Source organism: Callithrix jacchus, chromosome 11, assembly GCF_049354715.1.
Source record: "Callithrix jacchus isolate 240 chromosome 11, calJac240_pri, whole genome shotgun sequence".
Lineage (NCBI taxonomy): Eukaryota > Metazoa > Chordata > Mammalia > Primates > Cebidae > Callithrix > Callithrix jacchus.
In genome coordinates this window covers 38,246,146-38,267,940 of record NC_133512.1, presented here as the reverse complement: position 1 = coordinate 38,267,940, position 21,795 = coordinate 38,246,146, and the positions used below count along the sequence as shown (strand labels likewise).

General features: G+C 35.9%; 1 protein-coding gene across 6 annotated transcripts in view; it reads right to left on the bottom strand.

Moving 5' to 3' along the window:
- The window catches only part of TMEM196 (transmembrane protein 196), a 369,686-nt gene that overhangs the window by 285,059 nt on the left and 62,832 nt on the right, over window positions 1-21,795 (bottom strand). For 2 of the 6 annotated variants that reach the window (XM_035253691.3, XM_078342077.1), the window contains exons 2-3: window positions 5,245-5,278; window positions 3,256-3,399 (exon numbers count right to left, since the gene is read on the bottom strand). The exons of 3 other annotated variants lie outside the window; for them this stretch is intronic. The gene's annotated coding sequence lies outside the window, so the exon portion shown is untranslated. Of the gene's footprint in view, window positions 1-3,255; window positions 3,400-5,244; window positions 5,279-20,921; window positions 21,100-21,795 lie in introns of those variants that run through there. One more of the 6 variants, XM_054237174.2, reaches the window with a different exon arrangement.

The window sequence follows — 21,795 nt, the reverse complement described above, 5'->3', positions numbered from 1 at the left end:
AATGGAAATACATTCTATACTCATGGATAAGACGAATTAATATTGTGAAAATGGCTATACTGCCCAACACAATTTATAGATTCAATGCTATTCCCATCAAGCTACCATTGACTTTCTTCACAGAATTAGAAAAAAACTACTTTAAATTTCATGTGGAACCAAAAAAAGAGCTCATATAGCCAAGGCAATTCTAAGCAAAATGACCAAAGCTAGAGGTAAACTGACTTCAAACTACACTACAAGGCTACAGTAACTAAAACAGTATGGTACTGGTATCAAAACAGATATATAGACCAATGGAACAGAACAGAGGCCCTAGAAATAATACCACACATCTACAACCAGCTGATCTCTTACAAACCTGACAAAAACAAGCAATGGGGAAAGGATTTCCTACTTAATAAATAGTGTTGGGAAACTGGTGAGCCACATGCAGAAAACTGAAACTGGACCCCTTCCTTACACCATATACAAAAATTAACTCCAGATGGATTAAAGATTTAAATGTAAGACCTAAATCCTGGAAGAAAACCTAAGCAATACCATTCAGGACATAAGCACAAGCAAAGACTTCATGACTAAAAAACCAAAAGCAATGGCAACAAAATCAAAATTGACAAATAAGATCTAATTAAACAAAAGAGCTTCTGCACAGCAAATAAACTATCATCTGAGTGAACAGGCAACCTACAGAATAGGAGAAAAGTTTTGCAATCTATCCATCTGACAAAGGGCTAATCTCTGGACTCTACAAGCAACTTAAACAAATTTACAAGAAAAAAACAAACAAACCCATCAAAAAGTGGGCCAAGGTTATGTATAGACACTTGTCAAAAGAAGACATTTATGCATCTAACAAACACATGAAAAAAGCTCATCATCGCTGGTCATTAGATAAATGCAAATCAAAACCACAATGAGATACCATTTCATACCAGTTAGAATGGCAATTATTAAAAAGTCAGGAAACAACAGATGCTGCAGAGGATGTGGATAAATAGGAATGCATTTACACTGCTGGTGGAAGTGTGGATTAGTTCAACTATTGTGGAAGATAGTGGGACAATTCCTCAAGAATATAAAACTAGAAATACCCAACAATCCCATTACTGGGTATATACCCAAAGGACTATGAATCATTCTACTATAAAGGCACATGCACACATATGTTTTTTGCAGCATTTATTCATAATAGCAAAGACTAATTTTAGACTGGATAAAGAAAATGTGGCACATATACACCATGGAATACTATGCAGCCACAAAATAAGAATGAGTTCATGTCCTTTGCAGGAACATGGATGAAGCTGGAAACCATCATTCTCAGCAAACTAACACAGGAACAGAAAACCAAACGCTGCATGTTCTCACTCAAAAGTGGGAGTTGAACAAAGAGAACATATGGGCACAGAGAGGGAAACATCACACACTGGGGCCTGTCAGAGGGTAGGGGCAAGGGGAGGGATAGCATTAGGAGAAATACCTAAGATAGATAATGGGTTGATGTGTGCAGCAAACCACAATGGCACATGTAAATCTATGTTACAAATCTGCATGTTCTGCACATGTATCCCAGAACTTAAAGTATAATAAGTAAAAATAAATATAAATAAATAAAAGTTAAAAAAAGAGAAACATTGAAAAAAGATTTTTTCTTACTACATGAGAGATCTCTTCACATGGTATTGAGTTGGGTAGATTGAATTGCATGAAAATGGACTGCAGGGTAGGGGAGGTAAGGACTCTGGGTGTAAGGCTTTTATTAAGAAGATCATTTGCTTCACAGGGTTGGAAGCAGTGACAAAAAAAAAAAGATAGGTGGGGCAATTTAAATTTATTTTCACAGTTTAATCATGTGACCTTTTATTGTGACCTTACTTTGTGTGGGGCATTTTGCTGATCATCCGAATTTTATGATTACACATTGAGGTCAATGCTACTATCTCATGTTTTCCCTGAAGTAAATCAGTTTCACAGGCTATATGGGCAGATAAGAAGTTGAGCTGGATTTGGAATCCTAGTCACATTGCCTCCAGAGTCCCTTAAACATTTCCTGGACCACATTGATTTCATTTTTGATGTTATTGTTCATCTTTCGGTCTGTTTTTTGTCTGTCTATTTTTTTAATCAACCACACAGGCTAAGTTATAGTAATGGTTTATAATGTTTAATAGAATATCATAAATTTTTCATGCTATGAAATTATTTTTCAGAGTTCACTAAAATGGTAATCATTACTCTAATGGCTGGAAACAAATACAAATTTGAAGAAAAGGGAAATAATTAAGTAGAAAATAAATTAAGTGGCTTCTTAGAGTTTTTGATTCTAGCATTTTATTTTCAATTTTAATATTTTTAAGTGAATATATGCCTTTAAAACTTTACTCACCAACCTCAACTTTATAGAGGCCTATGGATTGTCATTTGGACATAATTTGTTAAAATGGATTTTTTTTTTTTTTTTTTGGCAGAAAGTGATTTACTTAGAGAAAGAGGAAAAGGAGAGAGAAAAAGATGAGAGAGAAAAAGCTCCCATGAAGATTGTGGAGGGGGTAAAATGAATTTTTATAAAGCAATTAATTTGAGAAGCTATCATAACCAGCATTTACTTGCTACTCCACATTTAAGAATTTCAGCTCTTTCCCTTTCTTATACAAATCACATTAACAAAACGTCACTAGAGAAATGCGTTATTAAGAAACTCAACACCCTTATTAAGAGAAACTAAGATTTAAATAAAATGGGTTTCCCAAACCTCTCACATTTATTATAGAATATCTTTTCACCTTGAGAACTATGAAAATGAAATAGTGAAACTAATGAAACTAACAGAAGCATAGAATACAGTGACAATTTCCGGGGCTTGGAGCAGCAGAAATTAGGATATACGGGTTCAAGGGTAGAAAGTTTCAGTTTTGCAAGATGCATAAATTCTGGACTTGTAATGCACAGCACAGTGACTGGTTAACAATACAGTATTATATACTTGGGATTTGCTAAGAGGGTAGAGCTTAAGTGTTTTCAACACACACACAGAGAGAGAGAGAGAGAGAGAGAGAGAGAGAGAAAGTGCAACTATCTGAGATGTTAGATATGTTAATATGCTTGATTGTGGTGGTCAATTCACAATGTGTATTATATCAAAAGATCAAGTTGTACATCTCAAATACATACAATTCTTACTTGTCAATCATATCTCAATTAAATGAAAATTATTTAATTAGGAAACTTTAAAGAAATTAAGAAAAGAAATACCTGGAATGCACTCCTGTGCTTCTATTTCTCAGTTAGCAAACTTCCTTCTGATTGCAATTTGAATGTTACTTCACGGAAACCTTTCCTGATGCTCCTGATGATAGCTGGCTCACAGAATCAGGACGCTATACTAACCTTGAAGACCTACCCACAATGTTGATTGAATAATTAGTAAATTAAATCACTTAATATACATATCCCACACTAGAAGAGCTCAGGGCACTATCAGTTTTTCACAGTATTATGTACTTGGCATCTAGTTAAGTGTTGTTCCCACCAGAGACACTCAATGTAATTATTGAATGATAAACGTTGGACAGAGTAAGAATCCTCTGTTTCTCCTAATTCTCTAGAAGAGTTTAACACTGTCATTATTTCTTTATTTGGAACAGCTACTCAGAGAAGCTAGTCGGTTTTGGAATATTCTTTGGGGAACATTTTTTGCCTGCCAACGTCATTTTTTAAAATATTTATAGAACCATTCAGCTTCTTAAATTTTTTCAGTAGCCAAATTTAGTAAGATACATTTTCTAGTGTAATAGGGGACCTCACTTTTAAAAATCACCCACTTTTTTTCATTCCTTCCCCACTCACTTCCTTTCTTTGAGCGAATGCTTCAGACATTCCCCTCTTCCAGCAATTCATGCTTACCCAATTATGCTCTCGCTTAAGAAATACCAGAAACTAATCTTAAATGAGGGAAGGAGCCCCCATTGTGGATTCTTCCCAAGTAGGGGTAGTCGTGAACAATGAGTTTACTACCATACACGGAAGTCAAGATAAAACCGACATACCCACAGGAGGAACAATAACCCAAGATAGCCATAGGACAAAGACACACAGACCCTGTACCCCGCACTACTGCACATCTCTCATACCAAGTTTCTCTTTAAAAACCCTGTGGTAAATTTTAAAATTTAAGATGGTACTTCAGAATGCTAGCTCCCTATTTTCTTGGTATGCTGTCTCTCCAATTACATCTGCTTCTCCTCCCACCAACCATCACCTCTAATGCTCGGCCTGCAAGCAGTGAGCAGCTGAATCTGGGTCCAGTTACACCACTATTATTATGGTTTTATCTATTTCTCCTTTCATATGTATTTTAAGACCATATGAGCTTGTGTGTGTGTGTGTGTGTCTGTGTGTGTGTGCTGTCTTCATAGATGTTAAGAATATGTTATTAGGTATTGATGTGGTTGGCTCTGTGTCCCCACCCAAACTTCATGTTGAATTGTGATCCTGAATGTTGGAGGTGGGTCCCAGTAGAGTGATGGGATCATGAGGTCAGATTTCCCCCTTGCTATACTTGTGATAGTAAGTGAATTCTCATGAGATCTGATTGCTTAAAAGTATGTAGCACTTCCTCCTTCCCTCTCTCTCTCCTGCTGCCATGTGAAAATGTATTTGCTTCCCCTTGACCTTCTGCCATGATAATAAGTTTCCTGAGACCTCCTTAGCCATGACTCCTTTACAGCCCATAGAGCCTGAGTCAATTAAAGCTCTTTTCTTTATAAGTTATCCAGTCTCAGGTAGTTCTTTATAGGCATGTGAGAATGGACTAATACAGGTATCTACAAATGTAAAAAGGGTGATATGATTTTATTGACTAGAAGCTTATCATTGTGAAGTCTTTCCCTCCAGTAGATTTTCTCTGTTTAACTTTTGCACATACATCCTTTCTCCTTTCACTTTATATTTCATGCTTCTTTCATAAGCAGTATACAGATTTTTGTACTGTATTTTAAAGTACTTTGTTTTATAATTGGAGCAAAAAAAATCTATTCATTTGGCAGGTAATTACTTATTTATTTGTGGTTTCATCTATTTTCCTGTACTATTTCCTTTTCTCTCCTTTCTTGTTTTCTATTGGATTGGTCAAATATTTTATAAATATTTCAGTATTTTCCACCCCACTTGCTTGAAGGCATTATCTTTATTTTTATACTATTAATGGTTACCATAAAAATCATAACATAATTATTTATTTACCTTGCCAAAGTTCAACAATGTCTTCATTCTTCTCCTAGCAAATACAGAGGCCATAGATTATTTTCTTCCATTTGATTCAATAAAGCTTCTATATTATTATTTTTATTATATTCTTTAAATTATTAAATTTAAAGAATAAATTAATATGATTATTAAATAAATAAACCACAATAAATTAATATGACTATTATTGACTACATTATTAGTTTTTTATTCATTCTTTTTCTCACATCTTCCAATGGAATCATTTTATTTCTGCTTGAAGTATATCCTTTTCAATTTTTTTATTTGTTTATTTATTGAGACAGGGTCTCACTCTGTTACCCAGGCTTGAGGACACTGGTGCAATCATGGCTTACTGCAACCTCAACCTACCAGGATCAAGAGATCCTCCCTCCTCAGCCTCCTGAGTAGCTGGGACTACAGGTGCATGCCACCATGCCTTTGTATGAATTTTTGTAGAGACATGATCTTACCATGTTGCCCAGGCTGATCACAAACTCCTGAGCTCAAGTGATCTACCCAACTCATTGTCCCAAAGTATTAGAGTTATAGGCTTGAGCCACTATGCCCAACCCTTTTCAATTTCCTTTAGTAAGGCTCTGCTAATAATGAACTCTCTCAAGTTTTTTAATTTTTGGATTTGTGATTTTTACATAAAATTATTTTTACCTCATTCTGGAAATTAATTTTGACTTGATATAGAATTCTAAGTTATAATCTTTCAAAACATTTCAAATATTTCTTTGAATTTTGATTTCAATTTTTGCTGCTGAGCAAATTTAATAGCTGCCCTCTTTTTACTCTGCTTTGAATTTGTTTCTATTTTCTTGTTCTGTAAAATTTCAGCATCTAGATATAGATTTTATTTTATTTCTATGCTTGGTGTTTGTTGTGATACTGAGCCTATGAATTGGTGTCATCAGTTCTGGAAGACTTTCAATCATTATCTTTTCAAAGCCTCAGTGAAAATGGGATTATTTTCTTTCTGAGATGGATTATACAGTATACCTTCTCCCTGGATATTCTATCTTTTACCCTCTTCTCTATAATTTCCAACATTTTCTCTCTCAGTGAAGTTTGTTAGCTTATTTTTGTTTTTGATATATCTGCAAGTTTCTAATTATCTCTTCAGCTGTGCCTAATTTGCTATTTAAAATGTTCCTTGAATTATTTAATTTTTTTATTTATAAAAGTTTCATCTGGTAAAAATCTGTAAACTTACAAATCTGCTATGTTAATTTTTAAAGTTTTCATTACTTGCATTTATTTTCAAGATTGTATTTTATTTAAATATATATATATATATATATATCTCGTTGGCTTTTTCCTCTAATATAATAGCTTGCATCTGAATCTGAAAGTTCTAATTTATTGAAATCTTTCTGGGTTTCTTTTTACTGATGGGTACAGTATATCTTTATGTGCTTTGTTAATTTTGACTATTTCTGCTTATTCTTTTAGAAATAAAATTATTTTAATAATTTAAAGTGAGGACAAATGTACTATAATATTTTCAAAAAGGAAGTACAATTGCTTCTGCTAGGTGCCTTGGTGCACCTCTCGTCTAGATTCACCTTCAAGAAATTGTGGAGTTGAGATTCCCAAACTTCCCAGACAAGGTGAAGCCCTGCAGCAAACCTTGGCAGGGCTGGTAAGCTTTTGGTTCATTCTTATCCTGAGGGTATAGCCCTTTGCTGTCCTGGATGTTATTAGAAGTAGTTCTTCTCTAAGCCTTTTTACTTGTAAGTTACCTGAGCTTTAATTTATTCCCCTTTGACTCATAAAGCATGAAAATAAAAGTATAAATTTGCTAAAATAGGCAGCCATCTGTAGTGCAACAGAAAAGTCATGCTCTGCTTATCTTTTTAGTTTCTTGTTTCACCTTTTTTTGGCCTAATAACTTCTTACTATTTTGTCAGTAATCCACAGTTAAGAAAGATTATATCCTGCACGGTTAGTTCTTCTTAGTAGATTATGAGTGTGAATAACTTAGTTTGCTTTTACTAAAAACAAAATCATCTCCTAAAGGCATTCCCTACAGTCCACGGCTAGAAATAGATCATTTTCTCTTCTGAAAACAGAACAAAAGAAAATTAAATATGTGATCTCCTGAGTTCTTGTACAGCTGAATTTCACATGCCTTATCTTGTTATCTTTCACAAGGACTATCAGTGTCTCACACAGTAGATGCTCATGTTTATAGTATGAGTAAATATAATTTACCATATTCATGTTGCTACATTTACCCACGGGAATTTTGATAAATACTGGATGAATCATCTTTGAAACCTAGAACTATGTAATATGAGCTTAACATTAGATACTCATTTCCCTGGAAAAGCAATGGTAGGAGGGGGAATCCCGGGGAGCTTAATTAAGACATATTACTAGAAAAAGAAGTCAACTCAGAGCCACAAAACTGTACTTCATTCTCACAAAGGGGAGAGGAAGTTGCATTTTTAGGTTTGGTAAGAGAGTGAGAACCTGAACTCTCAAATTGAACAGATCTGGATTTGAATCTCAGCTCTGCCACTTTCCAGCTATCTGACCTTAGACAAGTTATTTAATCTCTTATGAGGGAATGATAGTAACATATTTTTCACTAGATGGGACTTAAAGTCAAGTGGGCATGTTGCCTGACTCACAGAAGGCGATCAATAAATATTGAGATTATCATTTCTTTTGTCCTGAGAAATAATTACCATCTCACAACATAATTTCTCACTACTACTTAGGCATACAGGGACAGAATAACAAAAATCTTTTATATTAATTACCAATTTTAGTAGTTAGCCGTTGGCTGCTTAGCACACAATGTTGAGAAAGGTTCTGAATGAAGCATATAATGATTGATTATTGGCATCTTCCATCAGTTATAAGAACCAGGTGCATCAGTGCCTTTTATGTGCCACAACTGACACACATTGTTAGAGAGAAATAGGCGAACACTCCTATAATAGTCCCTATACATCTATAATACAACATTTTTAATCCAGGCTAGGATTTACTTGAAAGTTTTTTTCCCAGATTATAATTTTTTCACTTATGTAGGCTGTAAGCACAGACATTTTATTCCAAATTCATCAAATTATCTGCCCAGAAGACTACAATAATCTGACTGTGTCAGAGAGTTCAGGATATCATCCCAATTTAATCACATCAGCAGAAGTGAACACTATCCAGCCTGGCCACTTAGCCATGTTTTCAGGGACCTTCTCTCTGCTTTATTCTCCAGTTTAAATTCCCAACTCAACTTGTCATATCCCTTGACATGCGTTATATGTTGCTGCTATGAATCTATTACATGACTATGCACTTTAATATTTTTTGTTTAATCATAGCCTTCATTAGGCCATGATATTAAGAGATCACCAAAAAGCCATCTCAATTTGCAGGTCATTTGCCTCTTGTATATGCTCAGAGCCAGGCACAGAGCTGAGCACACAGCAGGCAATCAAAAGTTATTTGTTGCATTTATATATGGGTAGATAAAAAATATAATTTCTATAGAACAGTAGTCTATTGCTTGCTCTTATTGTATTGTATTGCTTTTATTTAATAAGCCACAAAATACTTTAAAATGAGACTGCAGTTTTTTGTATACATTTTATACAGTAATGTAAATAAGGCATAACTTTATTTGCATCACATTCCAATCCAAAATTCTAGGTTTTACTAGAAAAGAAGCTGAAAGTTTTAAAATCTCAGAAGGGTCAACTTTTGTTTGAATCAATGCAAAGGCCATGAGAATCTGACATCTTGATTCATCTGGTCAGACATAAATGTCCTTAGAATGACACTCTGGAAAGTTACTTTTGAATTCCCACTTGGTTAGACTATGTAATGAGAGTGGCACCAAGGACTGTGTAGTCTGTATCACATCCCCATTCCCCAGAGATGGATCTTCCTTTGAAGCACTTAAAAACTTAAAAATAGATTTTTATATAGAAGTCCCATTATCCCATCTCCTGTCTTTACCAAAAACTGGAAGTTGTTGAGATTGGAAATTTTTTAGGTCTTTTGTTCTGATTTGTTATAGTAGTTTGAGAGTGGAAGTGCCTTTGCAGATGTGAGGGAAAATACCACCCACTCAATGGGTGAGAAAACCAAATTTCCCTTCCACTGGACAAGATATTTACTTCATTGAAATCTAGCATGACTCATTGCTATTTTCAGCAATAAAACACCAGTGAGGTAACTGGGCATAAAATATTAAAGTTTTTGCTGTTTCTAGTCACTATTTGAACCCATGTTCAAGGGGAAGTTAGAGGGAGTGAGGTATCTTACCAGTGAGGGAACTGGGCATAAAATATTAATATTTTTTGCTGTTTCTAATCATCATTTGACTCCATGTTTGAGGGAAAGGTAGAGGGAGGGAGGAAGGAAAAGTGGGGAAAAATAAATCAAAGGAGAGAGAAAAACTACTATTACTCTTCTTTTGAGCTGCCTTGTCTCTAAAGTTAAATACTTCAGTTTACTTCCTCTACAAATCAGTCTGACACCTCTGATGTCTGGTGCATTCCCTTGCCTTTTCGATTATTTCTTTAGAACTCAAACTCAAAGGTGAGCATTTTTAGAGAAAACAGCTAAACAAATCCATCGCTTGCATTAAATCTCTTTAGCATATACAACTCTTTCAGATAGAAAATTCCGTCAACAGAGATCACCCTGCAGATGTTGCAAATGTCATTTCTACTGGATATTTCCCTCTAGGAGATATTTTGCTTTTCAAGAGAGAAAATTGGTTTCCCAAATACCTTCTTTGGCCTAAGCAGTCTACAGGCATTTTAAATCAAAGGCACTGTCTGTGCTGAAGCGGGCAATAGTGGCTCCCACTTGTTAAGGGAAAAAGAAGATTCATAAGCAGTTCTCGTAAATGCAAGGTCCAACTAGAAGCCTTGGACTAGAATGACTTTTGCTTGCTGTTGTGTCAGCCAAAGGCTGTATTGCTTCAATGAGCTCTATTTTTGGAATCACAGAGCTGATGCTACAAATCAACATGAGGCTGTCTTACTAACTGTACTAAAATTTCCATTCCTTATTTCACTTAGGAGCTAGCCATTGCAGTTAAAACTTAGCAAGAATGCTTGTTTGGCAAAGGGCAACGTAACTATGATTATTAACAATGAAATGATTTTGCAACTGAAACAACAGATTGAATAATATCAGGAAACCTAGTGATATTTTAAAGCTGTTTTTATCTTGTTTTTCAAATCATAATTAGGGCACAGACTAGACTTTAGTTCCTGGCTCCCTGACGTAGTAATGAAATTTTAGGGGTCCCCTGTTTAACATATCTGGGCTTCAATGTTTTCAGGTTAAAATGGAAATTTTATAACATTTCAAGAGGTTACTGCAAGATGTAAAGAAAGAGGCTATGCATGCAATGCATTTGCAGATTATCTGAAATACATAAATTACTCAAAATCACTTCCTTATTTGTTTAAAAATCGTGGCTTATATTCAAAAAGAGTCAATGGACAGGAGATGACTGAAGTCACTGACCATTTTGAATGGTGCTGCTTAATTCATCTCTAGGGTTTTTCTTCATTTCCCCGCAGTGTGGTTCTGGTAGACTGAAATAACATGATTCTTGGGCTACTGCTGCTCTTATTGTGACATTTTGATAGAGCTCTGACCAAATATTTCAAGTAATGGAAAGACCAGGAAATATAATGTGCTACTTTATCAATTTCAAGAAACTTTCACTTCTTAACCAATGTGCAACACTAGCCTAAAAGTTAGGAAGCCAGCCTGATTCACTGTGTGTAGTGTTCCAGAATTTGCTCAAATCGTTTCACACAACCTTTCCTCATTTGAGTCTCATAAAAACATTATAAAGTTATGCAGGGATTTTTTTTCTCCCTAAAGTTATTAAACTGAGGACCTAAGTGATGAATTCACTTGCATAGGAACAAACACTAACTTATAAGATTACTAATGCAAGTCTCCTAAATTGAAAAAACAAAATTGGATGTGCTCTTGTAGCACACAAGCTGTCTTCCCATTTAGCTGGGTCACCTTGAGCAGATCACATAATCTTTCTGTATCTCAAGGAGGACAGTTACACCTGGCTAAATACTTTACTAAAGTATTAAGAAGGTCAGTGAAGATAATATATATGAAAGAGTTTGAAAAGCTTAAAGTAATAATTATCATAATTATTCAGGAAGGAATTGACAACATATTTCTTCCCAGACAGTTTCTCCCCTACAATTATATGGGTCACCTAGTCATGTCTTCTGGTCAGGAAGGCTTGGGTGGAGCTGACTTTAATTCCATATTAAGGATCTCCAGTGGGACTCCAGTGGGGCTCCTCTCTAGAATGTCTGTCATCCACAAGGCCAGCAGTTTTGTTCACATGGTGGAGAAAAGTTCCATGGAGCAAGAAAGTCCAAGCCCCAGTGATCTAGGATTTTTCTCAGCCCCTTCACAAGATTTACAGCAGGGCTGCTCAGTCTACTCAGCCCACTGTGCTCAGCCTTTTACAGAAAGGAGCACATGAGTGAGTGTGGGGTCCGACCAGCCACTCTGGGGACTGACCCCCAGGCAAGCTTTGTTCAGGGCCCACAGCCAAACCAGGCATGTCACTTTGAAGGGAACACACTGATGCCCAGATGAGGGTAACACAACCCCAAAGCCCCAGAGGAAGTGTTACAGTGCTCCTTTAGTTTTGCCATCCACAAATGGCAGTACATTAGAAACTCAATTGGCCCCTTGCCTCAATGTATGGGGTGACTGTCCTCCACTGGCAAGGGCAAAAGGCCAATATGACAGCCTTTCTGGGTACCCACACATGGTGGGTCACAAGCTCTTGTCCAGTGTCCAACAAGAATGAGGTCACATGGATGACTGAAGGACAGTAAAGGCAGAGAATGTTATTGAGCAATGGAAACGTCTCTCAGCGGAGAGGAAAGCTGGAGAGGGGATGTGAAGGGCAGGTCATTTTTTCCAAAGTCAGGTTGTCTCTTCCCTGAACTCAGATCATCTCCTCCTCTACTGATTGAGTTTGGGGACTTCACAGGAACAGGATGGGGAGTGCATGCTGATTGGTTTTTGAGTATTCAAAAAAGTTTAAAGTGAAGACACTACTCAAACATGGGCATGACAGTATAGAAAACCAATTAGGAAAGGGTAGGTATATGTAAAATAGGTGAAGGGTGGGGATTAATCAGAGGAAAGCAGGCCAAACACAAAGACAAATTCTCATCCAGTCCGAGAATTTAAGTTGTAGCTTGGCTTTCAGGTTTTAAACTGTCTTCATCTTGGAGGCTGGGTTTCAACAGATACCTGCCCCATGTGCTTAGGCATTTGGCTGCCTCCTGTCACAATCATCAAATCACAAGCACATCCCAAGCTTCAGCTTGTATTACATTGACTTTACCTAATTGGACAAAGTTAGTTACATGGCCAAGTTCAGAGTCAAGTAGAAGAGGAGACTACAGTAAGGGACTGGGATACCCAGTTTGACATAGGTTTTTCGGCTTTGCTTGTGATGTTTTGTTTATGCAAAATTCTATGTTTAATACAGCATTATTTATCAATCTTTCTATTTATTGCATATGGAGCTTGATTCCAAAGTTTCAGTCTCTGTTCATAACCACTAAAAAATAATTCATTTTTATTTCTGTTGTTCACATTTTGCTTTCTTGCTCTTTCTCTTTCTTTCATTCTCTCTCTCTCTCTCCCCCCCACTATTTAATTTGAAGTCTGTTGTGATGTATATCGATATCTTGATCCACTTCTATTATCTTCCCAGATGTCAATCAAGTTGTTCCAATACAATTTATTAAAAAAGACTGCATTTTCCCCAGAGCTTTCAGATATGAATGTTATCATAGACTTAATTTCAGATGTCATGGAGTCTATTTATTGACTTTTAATTATCTTCTATTAATTTGTCCGTTGACTCATAAGTCAATATATTATTAGATTGGTGCAAAAGTAATTGTGGCTTTTGTCATTAAAAGCTTTGCACATAGAGGTTTGCACTTTTGTACCAACCTAATATTAATGAGCCAATATTTTAATGATAAAGACCTTATAATATATTGAATATCTCTCAGAGCTAGATATTAAAGACCCTTATTGCTGTTCTTTCACATAGTTTTTCTCACTGCAATCTTGTTCTCATGATTTTCTTAACTATTCTTCTACCCTAATTTGTCCGAGTACACTTTAGAATCAATATGACTACCTCCAGAAAATAAATTGTTACTATTTGACACTTCTGTGATGTCGACACATTCTATTCAAGAACAAAGAATGATGTCTTTGCATTTGTTAGTTCAAGTCTACTCTTGTGTCTTTCAGATGTGTTTTAAGAATTTTCTCATATAGATTTTACAAATCTTTTAAGTGTCTCTCTAATTTATATTTTTATTACTATAGCAATGTATTTACTAATTTATTATGATTTATATCATATTAGTCTACTAATGTTTGTATGTTAATTTTACATTACATTAGCTTAATAGACTCTTCCATTATTTTGTTAGGTTTAATATACATTATGTTAGGTTGTCTGGTATAGTGTCATATCATCTGCAAAAAGTGTTATTTTTCTTGTTTTGAAAAAAACACAGTTTTCTTTTTTTGGTAGTAGAGAGAATATTGCCTCCCCAATTAGGGAATTAGGAAGCGTAAAATGTTCGCATCCTAATTTCCACAGTCTATATATGTTATCTGAGATGGCAGAAGGAATTTTGCCGTTGTGTTTAAGTTAGTGATCTTGAGACTGGAAGATTACCCTGGATTATATTGGTGAATCTAGTGTAATCACAAGGGTTCTTAAAAGAGAGAAAGGCAGCAGGTCAGAGTCAGAGAGGAAATGTAACAACAAAAGCCGAGGCTGAGGTGATACACTTTGAAGATTAAGGAAAGGATGACGAACCAAGGAACACTGGCAGCCTTTAGAAGCTGAAAATGACAGGAAAATGAATATTCCTTTCAAGCCTCAAACAACTTAATTTTAGCCTAGTGTGACCTGTGTCAGATTTCTGATCTTGAAACATGAGTTAATACATAGGTGTTTTATTAAGCCACCAAATTTGTAGTCATTTGTTAGAGTAACAATAAGCAACAAATTCCCTTTTTCTTTTGCAATTCCTATGTATCTAATTCCTTCCATATGTATAATCACATTGGATAATACCTCTAATAAACTGTTAAGAGATAATGGAAAGCTTACCTTGTTCCTGATCTACTTAGGGGAGATGGATCTTTTCTATGTATCAACCATGGAACAAGCAATGTACGATTTTTATATGTATGTTTTCATAATTATTATTTATTATTAGGGTCATTATATTTTTAGAATCAAACTATCTAGTCCAGTATATCTACTAATACCCTTATGATGTTGAATTATCTCAACACGGGGTAAGTGCTTACCCTACAAGTACAGCCTATATTGAATAACGCCTGGCTAACCTAGTCTGTTTCTCTTGGGGAGTTTGAATTCAAGAGGCAAAGAAAGTCTACATGCAACAAAAGAGACAAAGAGTAAAGAATTTCATACAATAGATGTAATAAGCACAGACCACGAAGTGTTAGGTGCTGTATACAAGGGGAAGTCATGAATAGACTGAGACTATACAAGGAATAAAGATCTTCTCTGCTCACCTTTATACAACATGCATTGATGTGCCTTGAAATTGTAATAATTCATTATCCTAAGTGTTCTAATCCTTTCTGGATCTGCTGCATGGAATTTGAACCATGGATAATTATTATGCCAACAAATGAATGTGCCATATAAAATAGCATTCACATAACTAAAATTTATTAAATTATTTTTTAATTACACAAGGAAGAATAAGGTTGAAGGGATCTCCAGATGAGGCATTTCTAAGTATGGAAATCTCTAAATCAATCTGTTATCCTCTATACCTGAAAAAGAGAAATATGGTCTTCGACCATAGAGGAAGGGTCTACCTTTATCTAGATTTAAGCAAAAAGTTATATAATTTGCATTTCAAAACAGATGGGGAAAGGGCTGTTGAGGGCTGATTGAACATGAGTCCCATTCTGAAGCAAAGTGGCAGAATATCAGTGGTTAATGATTCATCCAAATCTGGGAAAGCTCTGTTTTCCTTTCCTTCTCTTATCTCAGTCTGCTTCTTTGAATTACGTATTTTTACTGAATGCTCCTAGATAGTTCAAAGTGGCATAAACCAATACATATTCTTAATGTTTTTGTCGTTACATAGAATATAAAGTAAAAATAAGTACATGTTCAAAGACATTTACCATTGTGGCAGTTGCTTTTTTTTTTTTTTTTAGTTTGAGGTGGGGTCTCACTTTGTTGTCTAGGCTGGAATGCAGTGGTGCAATTTTGGCTCCATGCAGCCTCCGCCTCCCATGTTCAAACAATTCTCCCACCTCAGTCTCCGGAGTAGCTGGGATTACAGGCACACGCCACCACGCCCAAATAATTTTTGTATTTTTAGTAGAGCTGGGGTTTCACCTTGTGGGCCAGCTGGTCTCAAACTCCTGGTCTCAGGTGATCCACCCTTCTCAGCCTCCCAAAGTGCTGGGATTACAGGTTTGAGTCACCACACCTGGCCTAATTCTGGCAGTTTTTGAGGTTGAGTTTAGTGGGAGGTGGGTGAATAGTGGGTTATATAGGAAAGGGGTCCCAATCCAGACCCCAAGAGAGGGTTCTTGGATCTCACACAAGAAAGAATTCAGGGTAAGTCTGCAGTGCAAAGTGAAAGGAAGTTTATTAAGAAAGTAAAGGAGTAAATAATGGCTACTCCATAGACAGAGCAGTCCTGAGGGCTGCTGGTTGCCCATTTTTACGGTATTTCTTGATGATATGCTAAACAAGGGGGGGATTATTCATGCCTCTCCTTTTTAGGTCCTTATGAGGTAACTGCCTGATGTTGCCATGGCATTTGTAAACTGTCATGGCACTGGTGCAGTGTAGGAGTGAGGACAACCAGAGGTCACTCCAGTCACCATTTTGGTTTTGATGGATTTTTGCCAGCTCCTTCACTGCAATCTGTTTTATCAGTGAGGTCTTTATGACCTGTATTTTGTGCTGAAATCCTGTCTCATCCTGTGATTTAGAATGCCTGCACCATCTGGGAATGCAGCCTTATTTTACCCAGCTCCTATTCAAGATGGAATTGTTCTGGTTCATACACCTCTGACAGTGGGAAGACACCTACCATTATGCTCAGGTAGCACCCACCATAGAAAGTCTATATTAAACTGATTCTCTATCTTGTTTTAGGAGCACTGTACTGGAAATGTCACTCTATATCCCTTATTGTAGTTTTCTTATCTGGGCAACATTAAGGTTGTTAATTAGGTTAAATTATTTCATGTTTTCTAAACTGAATATTTACAGAATTATAATATTAATTTATGTGTATATATACATAAATACATTCTTTAGGAGTTTTATAATACATATATAACTATATTATATATTACTTAAATATATAGTATTATTTAAATACATAGAATATAATATGTCAGGCACTATTGAAATTTCTTAAAATATAACTCATTTATTATGAATTAATTTAGTATTTTTCCAAATAATAAGAATCATTGAAAAATGTAATTAAACACATTGAGTGCCAATTTATACATATTTAAACTTGCAAGGGAGTATCTTGTGTGCTGTATTGGGTGTGTTGGTCACTGAAGGAAGTAATGGTAATGGTATACAGCATCTTTCATGTAGTTTCCTCACATAGTCTTCCCCCAACACCTGAGGCACGCTAAGAACTTGTGATTAAACATATTATTGCAAAACTAATTATTCTGAAAAGCAGTCAGCAGCTTTCATTTAGACTTGCATGAATTCTGCTTCTCTAGTTATGCATGTGAAGTTTAAAATTTTAAACATTTTTCCTTTAGCTCCTAAATTGAGAAATTTTAGGAAAGTGTGATTTGTTTTATTTTTTATAACTCAAAAAAATATATATCCACCTGTCCAAGACCCAAAATAACATTTTATCTCAAACGTAATTTAGGCAATTTGATTCCTAAGGAATCTTAGGGGAAATAAAACAATCACAAGAAAATTAAGATCACAGATGATCAGAAAATAGGAATGAGTGTTTGTTCAACACATTTCTTTTTGTAGCCTTAAATTGTTAAGAGGCTAACATCACTCTAAATTATTGAATTCATCTTACATTAATCAGTATGAAGAAAAAGAAGGAGGAAAAGAAAAATACTCTTTTGGTAGCAAAATAAATAAAAAACCCAGTCAGCTTAAATTTCCATGGAGTTGGTAGGAGACAGAGCTGGTGAGAAGTACCAAGTGATATCCAAGATCAGAATTTCTAAAGAGTAAACTTCAGCCATTCAGGGTGCATAACTCCAGGGAAGGTTCTTGCAGCTTCAAAAAAAAAAAAAAATTACATGTGGCCAGGGGCAGTGGCTCAAGCCTGTAATCCCAGCATTTGGGAGGCCGAGGCAGGTGGATCACGAGGTCAAGAGATCGAGACCATCCTGGTCAAAGTGGTGAAACCCCGTCTCTACTAAAAAAAAAAAAAAAAAAAAAAAAAAATACAAAAATTAGCTGGGCATGGTGGTGCATGCCTGTAATCCCAGCTACTCAGGAGGTTGAGGCAGGAGAATTGCGTGAACCCAGGAGGCGGAGGTTGCGGTGAGCCGAGATCACGCCATTGCACTCCAGCCTGGGTAACAAGAGCGAAACTCCGTCTCAAAAAAAAAAAAAAAAAAATTACATGTATGGGAGCTAAATGCAGTGGGTCAAGAGGAGGCAGTTTGGTAATTCTATGTAAAAAAGAGAATGTTAAGCACTCAAGAAAAGTTACTAAAACTAGAGGATGCTGAGCCGCTATTAGGCATCTTATAAGCAAAGAACAATAAGGCCTACAGGGAGCCCCAGACCGAAGGAAGTCAAGAACTAGGACCCCTTTGTCAAGTTTTTGTCCAGTAATCATTCCTGCATAATCAAGCTGTAATTTAGGATGTGGAAATTATCCCAGAAAGTCCTGAATTGTCATCATTGCGCTTGACATTAGAAACGGTGGCCTTTCTGTTTCGAATAGACTTTTTGTTTGTTTGTTTTTCGCTTGTTTAGGTAAGTTTTAGCCTTATAGCAAGCATTCAATAAAAGAAGAAGGGTCTGGATTATGTGAGTTATTCAGAGTGGTTTTTAATAACTTACTGTTTTTCAGTACTTTACTGAAATCTGGGGGTAAATGTCCAAGAACCTTGAGAAAAGCTGAGGTTTTCGTGGTGTTTTATTAAAAGACTACAACGAAGAGAAAAGTGCTGCCCTGTCATAGAAATCAGTGTCTGAAGGTTGTCCAAAATAAGGAACCCCCCAAAATATGTGCCCTTGGCTGAACTAATGTGAATCAAATGGCAAAAAAAAAAAACGGACAAAAAGGGGAAGAAAGGCTGAATAAGCACAGAGTTTAATGTCCAGATGGCAGATCAATTTCCTGAGGCCTTAAGGATTAAAAAAAAAAAAAAAAAGGAAATACCATGATTAATCTTATTCTATGTGCTGAACAGTCTATTAGGCATTTTAATATGCCACAATTTAATCATTTATAGTCAAGTATTTATTTTGAATGGCATACATTTGCTTTTTAAAATGGGATTCATTTTCTAGAACAGGTTTAGATTTAAAAAAAACTTCAGATAATACACTTTCCATATCCCCTGCACCCAGCCCAATGGGCTTTTACTGAAAAACAGCAGTTTTCTCTCTCAAATTCTCTTCAAATCGCTCTATGCAGAGGCAGCAAATACGTATCAATCTTAGCTGTTTTTTCTACTACCTTATTATTTTCAAATTCACACCTATATATTGTTTTGATTTTCTATTTTTAAATATTATTTATTATCTATCTAGAATAGAATATATGGATATAGCTATATTATCATTCCCTTTTAGAAAATAAATATTTAGCTCTGATATACTTTCCCTGGCAGCATTTGCCAAATATACACATCTGTAAAAAATCCACATTCAGTTTTACTTTTATTATTTAACTCGATAATGTTCATGGGTGAACCATGTGCTAGACAATGACTCCATTTAATTCTTTAAAAGCTTTTCTTTGGGAGGCCGAGGCAGGCGGATCACGAGGTCAAGAGATCGAGAGCATCCTGGCCAACATGGCAAAACCCCATCTCTACTAAAAATACAAAAAAATTAGCTGGGCGAGGTGGTGCATGCCTGCAGTCCCAGCTCCTCGGGAGGCTGAGGCAGGAGAATTGTTTGATCCTGGGAGGCGGAGGTTGCAGTGAGCGGAGGTCGCGCCACCACACTTGAGCCTGGCGCCTGGTGAGGGAGTGAGACTGTCTCAAAAAAAAAAAAAAAAAGCTTTTTTTTGTGAAGTTAAGAAATTACGGCCTTTGTTTTGCCTTTTAGAGGGAAAAGAGAAATTTTTAGATTAAAAAAGTCTCCAGAATTATTTGCCGGAACATATGCACAATGAGAAACACTAAAGTCTTTATATGGAAGGGAAATGATTCCACATAGAAATAGAGAACTGTAGAAAAGAATGAAGAGTGCCAAAAAGGGTAAATATAAGCAGATTTAAACAAATGTTGGCTCTTTCAAATGCCAGTAATAATAATAATCCTCTGTGGGGTATATAAGATATGCAGAAAGAAAATATGTAAACAGGAATTACCCAAAAGGACAACTGAAGAGTAAGCACATGCAGTTGAACTTCTTAAGATCCTTAAATGTGCAAGAAGTGGTAAAAATACTAGTTTAAGGTTGAATGCAGTAAGTAACAATTGTACATTATAATACCTATGGTCATCACTAAATGAATAATACAATGTATATTATATATTGTACAAAAATCTAATAGAAGCAATAAAAATAATAAGTCATTGATTAAAAGATTAATAAAACCAATAACTTGATTAATAAAAAGGATCCAAGCAAGGAAAAATGAAAAGGAATGTATGAGGTTATTAGAAAGCAAATAGCATAGTGCTTCATCTAAACTCAACTGTATCAGTTAATAATATTACATAGAAATTGACTAAATAATGCAGTCAAGGGATGAAAGTTATTAGACTGGATTGAAGACAAAGCAGAACAAAATCTTATTGTATTTTATTTACAAAAGACAAACTAATACAAGAACAGAGAGTTGAAAATAAACAATGGAAAAATATATCATACACAGATACTAACTTAAAAAATCAATTGTGGCTTTATAAATACTAGAATGATTTAAAGGCAAGAGCTCTTATGAAAGAGAACCAGGAACTTTAAAAATCATTACATATGTGCACAAAAGAAGTTGCATTAAACAATGTAAAGCAAAAATGAATAAGTTTTGCATAGAAATACATAAATCAGCAATTATATTTGAAAACTATTACAAAGCAATTTAATATGCAGACAAAAGGAATGAATTCATTTGACCCAATTGTCATGTATCAGCACTACATCAACAACTGCAGATTGCAAGATCCATCCCACACAGCACATAAAACGATCTTAAATATATTGTGGCAGCCATGGAGGGACACCACTGAGATCTCTTTTCAAGCAATAATTTGCCGTTTTGTTGCAACAAGAGCTCTTAACTGATAGTTTCCAGCTATCAGCTTCTTCCGGATCAGTCTCAGCTTTCTAGCTGAAGCCAGGCTATTCCCAGGCAGCCCCCAGTCAATGACTGATCATAGCTGGCCATAGGACCTACCTGTGTTCGGCCATGGAACTTCTCTAATGGCTAATCTTTATTCTGAAACTCTACTTGGGTGTGTTGGAGATTCGTCAGATCTGCACTGTAATTTGAAGCTCTATCTCCACAATCTGCTTTCTTCCTCCTTTCCTATTACAGAGGTTAGATCAGATCTGTGTCTTAAATGAAGACATCCACCCAATTCTACTTTTTCTTCCTTTTATTCTCCATGGGCATTATCAGCCTGTGGTCACAGTTACTTGGGAGGCTGAGGTGTGAGGATCACCTGAGCCTAGCAGGTCGAGGCTGCAGTGAGCAGCGATTTTGCCACTATACTACAGCCTGGGTGACAGAGTGAGACCCTGTCTCAAGAAAAAAAAGTCAGTATAATATAAAATGAAACAAATGTAAGGATATGGGGGGGCAATGCATGTAAGATAATAGAATCAGCTATTATTAAATCACATTGATGTCCTACATAGGGAAAATGAAAAGCAGAGTGAAGCTAATAAAAAATTAAAAGTGAAGTTTGATGAACAGAGGGCCCTATGGGTAGCATAAAAGAGGCTTTATCTCCTACAGTCAGAGAAATAAAAATGCAAAGACCAAACCTAGTATTTTTTTTTTGAAACCTGAGTCTTGCTGTTGCCTAGGCTGGAATGCAGTGGTGACACTGCAACCTCCCCCTCCCAAATTCAAGCAATTCTCTGCCTCAGCCTCCCAAGTAGCTGGGATCACAGGTAACTGCCACCATGATGGACTATTTTTGTATTTTTAGTAGAGACAGGGTTTCACCAACTTGGCCACGTTGGTCTTGAACTCCTGACCTCCTGATCCTCTGCCTTGGGCTCTCAAAGTGCTGGGATTACAGGCATGAGTCACCATGCCCAGC